Source organism: Rhodamnia argentea, chromosome 6 (genome assembly GCF_020921035.1).
Source record: "Rhodamnia argentea isolate NSW1041297 chromosome 6, ASM2092103v1, whole genome shotgun sequence".
Lineage (NCBI taxonomy): Eukaryota > Viridiplantae > Streptophyta > Magnoliopsida > Myrtales > Myrtaceae > Rhodamnia > Rhodamnia argentea.
The window spans coordinates 15,051,107-15,063,653 of record NC_063155.1 but is presented as its reverse complement, the minus strand read 5'-3'; the positions used below and the strand labels follow the sequence as shown (position 1 = coordinate 15,063,653).

At 35.6% G+C, this 12,547-nt stretch overlaps 1 long non-coding RNA gene across 1 annotated transcript; it reads left to right on the top strand.

Moving 5' to 3' along the window:
* Positions 1-1,796: 1,796 nt before the first annotated feature.
* LOC125315621 lies at positions 1,797-11,490 on the top strand. Its single transcript, XR_007198878.1, has 3 exons — positions 1,797-1,970; positions 7,655-7,660; positions 11,449-11,490. It is a non-coding gene; the product is annotated as an uncharacterized LOC125315621 (long non-coding RNA).
* Positions 11,491-12,547: the final 1,057 nt, after the last annotated feature.

Below are 12,547 nucleotides of genomic sequence, written 5' to 3'. Positions count from 1 at the left end.
CGTAGATTTTCTTCACCTCCTCCATCATTTGAGGTTCCTTTTTTTTTTTTTTTTGATATTTCAAAATAACCATCTGAATTTTTTCTTATGCAAGGGTAAATATTATTTTCTAAAAAGATGTTGGGCCTTGGCCAACCCCTACGACCGATGCTAGAATTGAACACCACCCCACCACCACCATCAAATCTGCGCCACGGCCAATGCCACCACTAGACTCAGAGACCGCCGCCACTGGAGCCCTTACTTGGCCACCACAAATACAAGAATCACCACGCCTCAATTCTAATAATCTCATTAAGAAGCAAGAAGCACAATCTAAACAAAAACAAAAAAAAAGGAGGCGCTCATCCAAACAACGAAGAGAGAATGCCCATGCCTCAAAACACGAATTCTAGCTCAAGAACTCCAGACCCAAAAGTCACTGTTTCAGTTTCTTAAGGTTTAAAAGTTGGAGCATCACGAGGACATTTGGCAACTGTACACTACAAAAAAACAATGTTTTAGCCACGGAATTTGCCACGAACATTTTGGCAAAATTCGTGGCTAATCGATTTTGCGACAAAAATTGCAACGAAAAAAAATTCGTGGCTAATTCGAGGTCGCAAAATTTAGCGACAAAAAATAGAATTTTCGTCGCTAATTTGCGACGAAAAATTTTCGTTGCTGATTTGCGACGAAAGTGGTTTGTCGCTAATTTACGACTAGATTTGCGACGAACGCTTTTCGTCGCTAATTTGTGATGAACATTTTTCGTCGCAAATTTCGTTGCAAATTAGTGACGAAAATTCTATTTTTTGTCGCTAAATTTTGCGATGCCAAATTAGCCACGAATTTTTTTTGTTGCAATTTTCGTTGCAAAATCTATTAGCCACGAATTTTGCCAAAATTTTCGTGGCAAATTAGCGACGAAAAATCAAATTTTCGTCGCTAATTTGCGACGAATATTTGCGACGAACACCTTTCATCGTTGATTTGCGACGAATGCTTTCGTCGCAAACATTCGTGGCAAATTAGCGACGAAAATTCGATTTTTCATCACTAATTTTGCGACGCCGAGTTAGCCACAAATTTTTTTCCGTTGCAATTTTTGTCGCAAAATGGATTAGCCATTAATTTTGTCACAATTTTCGTAGCAAATTCCGTCGCTAAAACTTCGTTCTTCTGCGACGAACAATTTTCATCGTTGATTTGCGACGAACAGGACGATTTGCCACGAAAACTTTCGTTGCTAAAGTATGTTACAACGAAAATAGCGCCAATTCAGCATTAGTAAAATTAAATTTAACGACAAAATTTTATTAATTTTTTAATCTTCTCTAGCAATAGATTTTGCGACGACCAAGCAACAAACTTTTGTTATCGCATGATAAAATAATTTCTTTTATTTTTTATTTTAAATCCAATTAAAAGCAAAATTAATTTCTAGAATTTATATTTAACATTAATTAAGCAAGTAATAATCTAAATATTATAATAATATGAAAACAAAATACATTCATCTACCATTGTCTCTTTTTTTCCCCATAGATTTAGCAAAAGATCAGAGAATTATATGACTAAATACTACACAAACAAAATGAACAATAACAGCTAAGCAAATAAATAAATGAAAAATGTCAAGTGAAAAATATCACTACCTAGAACGTTAGACAAGTACCAGGATTCTACATTACTACACATGACGACTTTTTCTCCCAAGCTCTCGCATCGAGATAGCCGAGTCGAGATTCGAATCATCCAGCTCCAACATTGTCCCGTGTCTGGCCAAAAAGTTCTCCAAAGCCGCTGTTGACGACAGTGATTGCCGAGAGATGGCTAACATTAGCATCCCCACGACAAGCAACACACTCAACTTCATAAAAGCCGGCGATTTACACGCAAACCCTCCACAATTCCAGACGACCCTTATCGAATCGCAATCTCGCCTTCTATTTTTCTGTATGATCCGGTCCTCCCGATGCAGCTCCACTGTAATTTGAACTTCAAATGATTGAGTTGCAGTGAAAATTCCAAAAAACAAGCAAAAACTCGCACTTGCTGCTAAAAAAAGTAATTTTGATGGCACGAGAATCAGATCCCACCAATGCAAATCAACCAACAACACTCACAAAATCAATCAACAGATATAAAACCCCAAATGGAAGCAAATGGAAGCATCTTTCACTCCAATTCTTGGAAAGAAAAACAAAAAGGAAGGACATATAAGAGAATGGAAGGAGAGCTGGCTCACTTGAACAGCACAGTCATGGAAGATGTTCAAGTGAGTAAGATTTAGAAAGATTGTTATGGAAGCTGGAATAAGTATCCTTTATTTGAGATTATTAACCACAGCTAAAGGGCAACTCCTATGTCAAATGCCAAAAAAAAAGGCATAGAACACTGATTAATTGTCATTTGACACCAACTCATGTCCAGACTGATCATACATAGCATTTTCCTCTGCACCACGTACACATCAAGTATCAAACTCAACATTGAGCCACGCAATTAAAGTAGCAAAAATATATAGGTGCTTTTCACTTCAAAAGAGACGACCAACAAAAATAACCCAAAAAATACCACAAATCATGAGATACAATTGTAGAGAACTAGAGACAAGAGATATCTCTATCTGTCAACAGAGGGAAAGCAGAAGACAAACCACTTTATTTCTGAATGCAAGCATATCAACAAGTAATCGAATCTCCAGCAAGCAAAGCATAGACCTATATCAGATTTTTGTGATACCTTGTCTCTCTTGAAAATGAACCTTGGGGACATCAAACACATATTTTTGGAAGAGAAAACTTGATAGTTTGCTGCATGAAAAGCATTGCGATAAGGAGGCCAAATAATTCACCAGCAGGACAAGTAAACCTATTTATGATTAAGCAAGCTCCAAGGACAGCTAGTAGAAATAGAGATTGCAGTCCACACACAAACCCTGCAATTTTAAAAGTAATGCATAATTATAAGAATAACTGATGCCTAACAGAGTTTCAGAACTTAAATTGTTTTTTTTTTGTGCAGGACAAAGAGGAATATTGTACCATCCAGTCCACGCTAGAAAGAGCTTTGATCCCAATTCCAGTCTATCTTTAGCAAAGTTAAATAAGAAGTATACATAATTACAGTTAGCTCCACCACTCCAAGAATCAACAATGGCTGGCCTCCGAGAACAGAGTTTATTATCTTGCACAATGCAATAGAAGCTAACGTTTGAACTGCTGTAAAAAACAAGAGGAAATGTTCCATCAGATATTAAAAGGAAAAGGAAAAAAGTTCCTTTCCAGAATTCAAGTTTCAAACACGTGTACGAACCATGTCCAACATATAGAGGGTTGATCAATCTACAGAAATGTACTGGGGAACTATACATTTCTACTTCACCATCTTCACTACAACTGACTTCGTCTTCATCTGTGAATTTTCGCTACATCAAATCAAAGATATGTTTGACAACTCAGTACTCATATTCAGGCAAAGCTGGGACTGTAATAATTCTAGATAGACAACGTTTCTTATCTATCAAAGGCCTATAGGTCCAAAAGAGACTTCTGTATGCCAGTGCCACCTAATATGGATAATGGCTAATCATGTACACTTCAAACATCGCATTGTGGTAACACAATCATGAATCAGAAGCCTTATAGGACCTCAAAAGTCGAAACGATCCCACCAAACTGAGCAGGTCAAGCCATCACAAGATCTTCCAAAGCACGGCCAAATACATTTCGAAAGCTACACTTCGAGCAGCAGAAAAGTCTCGATCAAAGGCGCTCTACAGCTTAGCAAAAGTGCAAAAGGAAACGAAGAAACAGAGAGGCAACGATGACACTACCAGCAGATCCAAAAAAGGGGAAATGCATTACACGAAACGAACAAGAGGGTGATGCTCGCCCAAGCCCAACTAGGGCGGCCCTCGCGCAGATCGACGACCGTCCGTCGCCGATCTACACGAGGGCCGCCCTCGGGCTCGAGCGAGGAGACAAGGGACAAAATACGATCGTGCGAGACTCACCAGGCGGTCGGGAGAGTGAACTAAGAGCCGAGAGAGACCCGCGAAAGCTGCGAACAGGAGAGTGAACTGAGAGCCGAGAGAGAGCTGGCGAGTCACAAGATCCGAGCAAGTGAATACACGACGATCTGAGCTCGAGATTGAATAGCAAAACGGAAGACGGTAGACAAATGAGACATCTGCGAGAGAAGATGATGAAGACGAAGATGATTCTTAGGGTTTCTGAAGAGGGGAAGGGAGGGATGTTGCTCAATAAGCGGTTCTTTTCCTGAGAACAACTCTTACTTTTAGGTTTTGCCCGCTCAAAAGCGGCTCTTTCCCGAAACTGCTCTTATTTTTACGTTTTGCCCGCCAAGATCGTTTAGCGACAAATCGATCTTCCGTCGCTAAATTAGCGACGAAAAACATTATTCGTCGCTATTTAGCGACGAAACAAATTATTCGTCGCTAATTGAATATGAATAAAAAATAAAAAAATATTCACATTAGCCACGAATTCACTTTTTCGTTGCTAATATAATATGAAAAATAAAATAAAAAGGAAAATATTCAATTTAGCGACGAAAAAGTGATTCGTCGCTAATTTAGCGACGGAAAGTTTATTCGTCGCTAATGGAATATGAAAAAAATAAAAAATAAAATATTCAAATTAGCGACGAATTTATTTTTTGTCGCTAAATTAGCGACGACCCACTTTTTCGTTGCTAAATTGAATATTTTATTTTTTATTTTATTTTCATATTCAATTAGCGACAAATATTTCTTTCGTCGCTAATTTAGCAACGAATAATTTGTTTCGTCGCTAATTGAATATGAATAAAAAAATAAAAAATATCGAAATTAGCGACGAATTTATTTTTTGTGGCTAAATTAGCGATGAAATAGAGTTTCGTCGCTAATTTAGCCACAAAAAAATAAATTCGTCGCAAATTTGAATTTTTTTTTTATTTTTATTTATATTCAATTAGCGACGGATATTTCTTTCGTCGCAAACTTAGCAACGAATAATTGGTTTCGTTGCTAATTGAATATGAATAAAAAAATAAAAAATATTCAAATTAGCGACGAATTTATTTTTTTGTGGCTAAATTAGCGACGAAACTATTTCGTCGCTAATTTAGCCACAAAAAATAAATTCGTTGCAAATTTGAATATTTTTTTTATTTTTATTCATATTCAATTAGCGACGGATATTTCTTTCGTCGCAAATTTAGCAACGAATAATTTGTTTAGTCGCTAATTGAATATGAATAAAAAAAAAATAAAAATATTCAAATTAGCGACGAATTTATTTTTTTGTGGCTAAATTAGCGACGAAATAGAGTTTCGTCGCTAATTTAGCCACAAAAAAATAAATTCGTCGCTAATTTGAATATTTTTTTTTATTCATATTCAATTAGCGACGGATATTTCTTTTGTCGCAATTTAGCAACGAATAATTTGTTTCGTCGCTAATTTAGCCACAAAAAATAAATTTGTCGCTAATTTGAATATTTTATTTTTTATTTTTATTCATATTCCATTAGCGACAAATAAACTTTCCATCGCTAAATTAGCGACGAACCACTTTTTCGTCGCTAAATTGAACATTTTCTTTTTTATTTTATTTTTCATATTATATTAGTGATAAATCACTCTTTTGTCGCTAATTTAGCGACGGTAAAAAAATAACTCCTCACAAATTTGAATATTTTTTTATTTTTTATTCATATTCAATTAGCAACGGATATTTCTTTAGTCGCTAATTTGACAACGAATAATTTGTTTATTAGCGACAAACCAATTTTTCGTCGGTAATTGAATATGAATAAAAAATAAAAATATTCAAATTTTTGACGCATTCGTTTTTGTCACTAAATTAGCGACGAATCACTATTTTGTCACTAATTTAGCCACAAAAAAACAAAATTCGTCGCTAATTTGAATATTTTCTTTTTTTATTTTTATTCATATTCCATTAGCAACGAATAAACTTTTCGTCCCTAAATTAGCGACGAACCACTTTTTCGTCGCTAAATTGAATATTTTCTTTTTTATTTTATTTTATTTTTCATATTATATTAGTGACGAATCACTCTTTCGTTGCTAATATGACTATTTTTTTTATTTTTTATTCATATTCATATTCGTCGCTATTCTTTTTTATTTTTATTCATATTCTATTAGCTACGAATTTTTCTTTCATCGCTAATTTAGCTACGAAAAAATGAATTCATCGCTAATTTGAATATTTTCTTTTTTTTATTTTTATTCATATTCTATTTTAATATATTTTCAATTTCTTAATTTATGAAATATTTTCTTTCTATTCTTATTTTTGAAAAAAAAATAGAATTCAAAATAATTCGAATTTGGAATTCTATCATATTGGAAATTTTGTCGCTAAATGAGCAACGAAAAATGGAAACAATCTGAAGCTTCTTAAAATTAGCAACAGATTATATCCTATAGAATTCAAAAGAATTTGCTAAATTAGCGACGAAACAATCTTCGTCGGAAAAAGACCTCATCCTTGCCTCAGAAAAAGATCTCATTCGCTAATAGATTATCCATGCTCCATCTCACCAAGAATAGAAATAGCAGCATCGGCCTCCCGAATGCATCAAAAATAGATGTCACAATCTGAAGTTTCTTAAAATGTATCGCCACCGACCATTAACATAGAAATAGAAATGAGCACAAGCACTTTCTTATTATACAGCAACATAGAAATAGACCAAAATAATTGGAAATAGAGAATGATTTGTAATTAAGATCAATAGTAGCAATGTAATTGAGAATGATTTGTAATTGTGAGCAAAGTCCAGAAACCGTATCAACCCAATATGAAACTCATCGGCCAATCCTCGACGTTCGGGTAAATTCTTATTATATATCCAAGCCCTATCTTTTTGCATTGTGCCTGCATACGAATTAAAGATTTATAAAATATTAAAAATATCATATCTAATGTTTAATACTTTTAATTAAGACCATAAAATTCTAAAAATTAAATTCTTTATGTGACAAGACAATTACTTTGAAATTGAAAAGAATAACCACATCAAAAACACTTACCCAAGTATTTGCTTGAATTATTTATAGTAGAACGTGGTTATGAGAATTGCAAATTTCGTCGTTAATTGTATAAATTAATGAAGAAAAGATGTTGGTGGACTTTAGCAACAAAAAAAACAATTGTAATTTAGCGACGAAAATCCCTTTCGTCACAAATTTTGTGATGAATTTTGCGACGAAATATATTTCCGTCGCTAATTTAGCGATGAACTATTTTTTTGTCACTAAATTATAGAAGTTGGTTTACCGACGAATCATTTTTTCGTCACTAAATTAGTGACGAACAACTTTTTCGTCACTAAATTAGCGACGACAAAGTTGTTCGTTCCTAATTTCGTTGCAAATTAGCGACGAATTTTTTTTCGTCACTATTTTCGTCGCCAATTTAACAACAAATATGTTTTCGTCGCTATTTTCATCGCCAATTAGCAACGAATATGTTTTCGTTGCTATTTTCATCGCTAATTAGCGACAAATTTTGTCGTCGCTTTTTTCGTCGCATATAGCGACGAATTTTGCTTTCGTCACTATTTTCGTTACAAATTAGCGACGAATTTTTTTCGTCGCTAATTTTTCGTGGCTAAATCCTTTTTTTTGTAGTGGTAGGTAAAATTCCTAACTTTAAGGGGTAAGTTCACACAATGATATGACTTTTGTACGATAAAATTTTGATTTGTCTTCACCACAACAAAATTTTCTGCAGTAGTGGTACGTCATTTCCGCATCAAGTTCATAACTTTTTGTCATCCCCAACACCAACGCCCTCCATGAAGTCGTGTCATTGTCCAACGCCCGATAGAAGTCTACTCTCAACATCATGGATCCACTACTTCACTACTTTATAGATGGAAATCACCACTTCACATCTTTGATTTCATCGATCAAACTCATCCAAAGCAAAAGGAAATTTCTAGAGGCTTCGAACAATGGGTGACGACCGGGCTCTTTTCCGCAGCGAACCCAAACTCAAACCCCTATTGATTGCCCATGCGCTGCCGCTTGCCGCCTCCGTGAGCATATGAGGGCTTACTTGCCCTCCTCTAGATGAGAGCGAGCGGCAAGAGCCCTCGCGCTTGGTGGTGGCACAAGGCACAACCACATGCCACCATCAAGCAAGGTCAGTCGTCCCTTGTGAGAGCTGGTTGACCCTTGTTGGCAAGCAATGGCAACAGCGCCGCATGAGGGCTCTTGCTCACCGTGAGGGCCTGTGGCTCTCTCGCGGCCACTAGTGAGGCTCGACCACCCTCACCAATACCTTGAGAAAGATTGTCGGGCCCTCGTTGTGCAAGCAGGGTTGTCGCGGCAATTTCTTTCTTCTCTCTTCACATGCTTTCATTTATGCCAATGATATTCTTAAATATCTATTAACAGCAGAAATTATGATTTACAAAATAATTTCGCCAAATGCAAAATATTGGCAACAAAAGATTAAAAAAATCACAAGGTCAACCATTAACCATATTTTAAATACAAAGATATCTAGGTATGGGTTATGTTTTACTCTATTTGTCATTGGCCCGATACCCAAAAAAATTCAAACTTTAGTATTTATCCCAATTATATCCAAGAATTTTTTTGTCTCATAAAAATCATAACTTTTACTTTTGTCCCAATTCTATCGGCTTAATATGAAAAAAAAATCCTCAACTTTAGTATTTTTCTCAATTATATCTAAAAGTTTTTTTTGTCTCATAAAAAATCCCCAACTTGTACTTTTGTCTTGATTCTACCATTATTAGCCTTCCGATCATAATCACTGCTAGTTAACCCTACATGGTATTTCAACATCGTTAATGAATTTCACTTTAGCAAATCTGACATGAAAAAATCCCTAACTTCTCTTTCATTGTCTGCTTCCCCCACACATTGCCGGGAAATACACAATCACTCAAGGCGGTGAGTTTCTCCCAACACTTAATAGCCCAAAAAACGGCTGGACACGGAGATCCGATTATTTGGACGAACGATCTCAAATCTCATCGTCCTTAAAACCTGCTGTTTTCGAATTTCGAAAATTCATTGATAAGTTTGATGAGAAAATTCAAGCCGCATCGAGTTAATTAACGATGATTGTGGATGGAAGACTAATGATGGTAGAATTAGGACAAAAGTAAAAGTATGAGGTTTTTTGTGAGACAAAAAAAAGTTTTGGATATAATTGGAATAGATGTTAAAGTTGAGATTTGTTTTTTATATTAGGCAAGTACAATTGGGATAAAAATAAAAGTTGAGAGTTTTTTATGAGACAAAAAAATTGGATATAGTTAAGACAGATGCTAAAGTTGAAGTTTTTTTTTTTTTTTTTGGTATTAGCCGATGTTTAATTTGAATACAATCAATTAATTAGTGACTTACAGATATCGACATCTTCGACATATTTTTAGCAAAGTCTAGATGTGAGTAATCGCTACATTTTGGATATGTTTGTAACGTAGAAAGGATTGACTGAAGATCTGATTGGAAAGAGATTTCTCCAAATAGAAGGCATAGATAGGATCCAATAAGTATATTCTCGTTCCAAAATTCGAATGGTGGAACCACCTTGAACATTAATTTTTTTTATTGGATAAACTAGATTCATAGGCCACGGTGGACAAAAGATTCAGATACTTATTTTATGATTAGCCGAGGAAACGAATGACAATTTCGCTTCAAAATTTTTATAGAGCGAAGACGACCATACTATGATTTTTGTGGCATAAAAAGGGAAACTTTCAAATAAGGGCCAAAGTGTCATCATTTTATCAAATAAGGGCTAGAAGTGAATCTTATTTCAAAGAAGGGTCTAAAATATCATTTTTGTTTTGAAGAAGGGCTTGACCAAGGATATTTTCATCATTTTATTGCATTAAGCTACGATGATATTTTCTTGCATTAAAATGATTTAAATCATGTGTCTGCAAGAATGTGTTTGGACAGGTCATCCGAGCAACGGCGTTTGGCCCGAATGGCATGAATCGGGGAGCCAAAAGTGGCCGTTAGTTCCCTCAAAGTCCAAAGGGTTCATATTATGGGTATATTATAAGCCGTCATTCCCATGAAGGTGATTATGGGAGACGTTTGCCGTTAGGTAACGTTGAATCCACGAGTGAGTGTTCCCAATATAGGACTTACTATTTATGACCCGAATAGACACAAATCAAGGAGCCAAGAGTGGCCGTTTGATGTGAATTGAATAAATTGATGTGTTCATAGCATTTGAACAAAAGTTGTGTGGTAGACTCCACGCATTTGATTCTTTGCAAATGAAGATTCATGCTCATTTTTACAATGCATCACATGATGGCTTATTGAGTATTAAGCTAACATTCCTATTTTAGGTCTAGTAATCTCATTTACTGGGCTATTCGCTCATCCCTTTATTTTTCAGGAAAGTAAGATGGCTTTTCAGTAGAACCCGCTATTTGGTTACCCGACCCACATGGTACACACCAAGTAAGAAGTGATCGACGTAGAAACTGGCATCGAATATGTTAGAGTTAAAGCGACCGTTTAGATCAACGTTGAGATAACCCAACAAATCCCCCTTAATTTTATCTCATGGCATCAAAAACAGGATGGAGGGATGCTCCTGGGTCCACTGCGCAGCTTTGATGCCCCACTCGGATTTCAAGATTGAGCAACGCCTTAGAATGCACCCGACTTATGCATAAAGGGAAGTCCAGTCAGTTTAATGGTAGTAAGCTCAGACGGAGTAGCAGTGGGTAACGATTGTCGAATAACCTTCCTAATTTTGATTGTACATAGGAAAGGAAGGTCAAGGAGTGTAGGAAATCAGTGAAGTAGTCGTCAGATGAACTTCCCAAATTTTGAATGTACATAGAAGTATGGAAGTAAGTGTGTTTGATGAGGGAAAAGTATACTTTTAGCACCAAAAGTTATGTATGGAGATCACTTCGGTGTCAAAAGTTTCATTCGGATCACTTAAGTGTCAAGTTTTTGAAAAAAGATCGTTTTAGTGCTAAGTCCGATTTGATCTGCCGGAAATTTAATGTAGCATTATTTTACTAATATTTCATGCTGACGTGGCTCCAACAAAATCCAATAAGCAATTAAAAAAGGTAAAAATTTAAAAAATTAATGAAAATAAAAATAAAAACTTAATTAGTTTACAAAAATAAATAAAAATCTAAAATTTGAAAAAAATAAAAAAATACAAATTTTATTTTAAATAAATTGAAAATTTTGATTAAAAAATTAACAAAATAAAGTATAAAAAAAAAAAAAGAAGTTGCGGATAGGCGCGATGGCCGCAAGCCCTCCCCGCCGTCGCCACCCCACCATTGCAACCAATGGCACGTAAGGGTGGGGCACGACCAACGGGAGTTACCGAGCCTAAACCAAAGGCTAGCGACCCTTGCCGCCAGTAGGTGAGTGTCGCGGCCCTCACCCAGATCCCGCAAGGGTCGCCGACCCTTGTCGAGGTTTGGCCGATGGTCGCCGTGAGTGACGGGCGATCGCCAGAAGCGACCTTTGGCCGGATCCGGGTGAGGGCTCGCGACCTTCACCTGATCCGGGTGAAGGCTACTACCCTCGCCTACCATTGCTAGCAATAGTAGGTAAGCCCTCGCAGGCTGATAAGGTTTGTCCTTTTTTTTTTTATTAGAAAAGGTTTTTTGGTTAAATTTTAAACTTATTTTTAATTTTAATTTATGTACAATTTATATTTTAAATGAATTTATTTTTAGATAATTTTTAAATTTAACTTTATTTATTTTAATTTATTTTAAAAGTGTAGAAGTCCACGTGGCAGCCCATGTGGACTTATTATTATTTGTAATTGTCATTTTAAATTAAAAAATTAATTATTAATGACACGTAGCAATTTTGGCCGAAAAACTTCGCTGGAGGGACTAAAGTGATCCTTTTATCTCCGACTTAGTACTAAAGTGATCTGATTGAAACTTTAGGTACCAAAATGATTTCTGTACATAACTTTTGACACTAAAAGTGGACTTTTCCTGTTTGATGAAGGACACGTGATACTTATGTACAAAATTAAGTATGTTAAATCTTTAGAGTTACTATGTCTGTTAAATTAGGTTGACTACGTTTGTCTTCCGAAGATGAAGATAAAGTTTGACAGAAAATAATATGTATAAGGAAGGGAGTGAATTGTCCTACAATTAAGTGTCCCTATTAAAATGAGGGTCAGTAGGAATTAACAAAATCAGGAAACAAGACCAATCTAACAGGGGAGTTCCTGGGTTGTTACATCGATTGCCAGCCATAGGCTGCCCTTCGCTTGCCGCCTTCTGCGGGTCTATGGTTGCCCTTCACCGGTTGCCATCTATCGATTATCCAATTGTAGAAATTTTATGTTGTTATTAAATGAATTTTTATTTCGAAAACATAAATTTTGCGTCGTTATTATAAGCGTATTTCTACTCAAAAATTCGTTCATGGAATAGAAAAGAGCTTGAAAAGAGAATGATTATTATTTGCTCCTTTAATTTCTAAAAAGACTACAATATTGGGTTAGAAGTCTTTCGT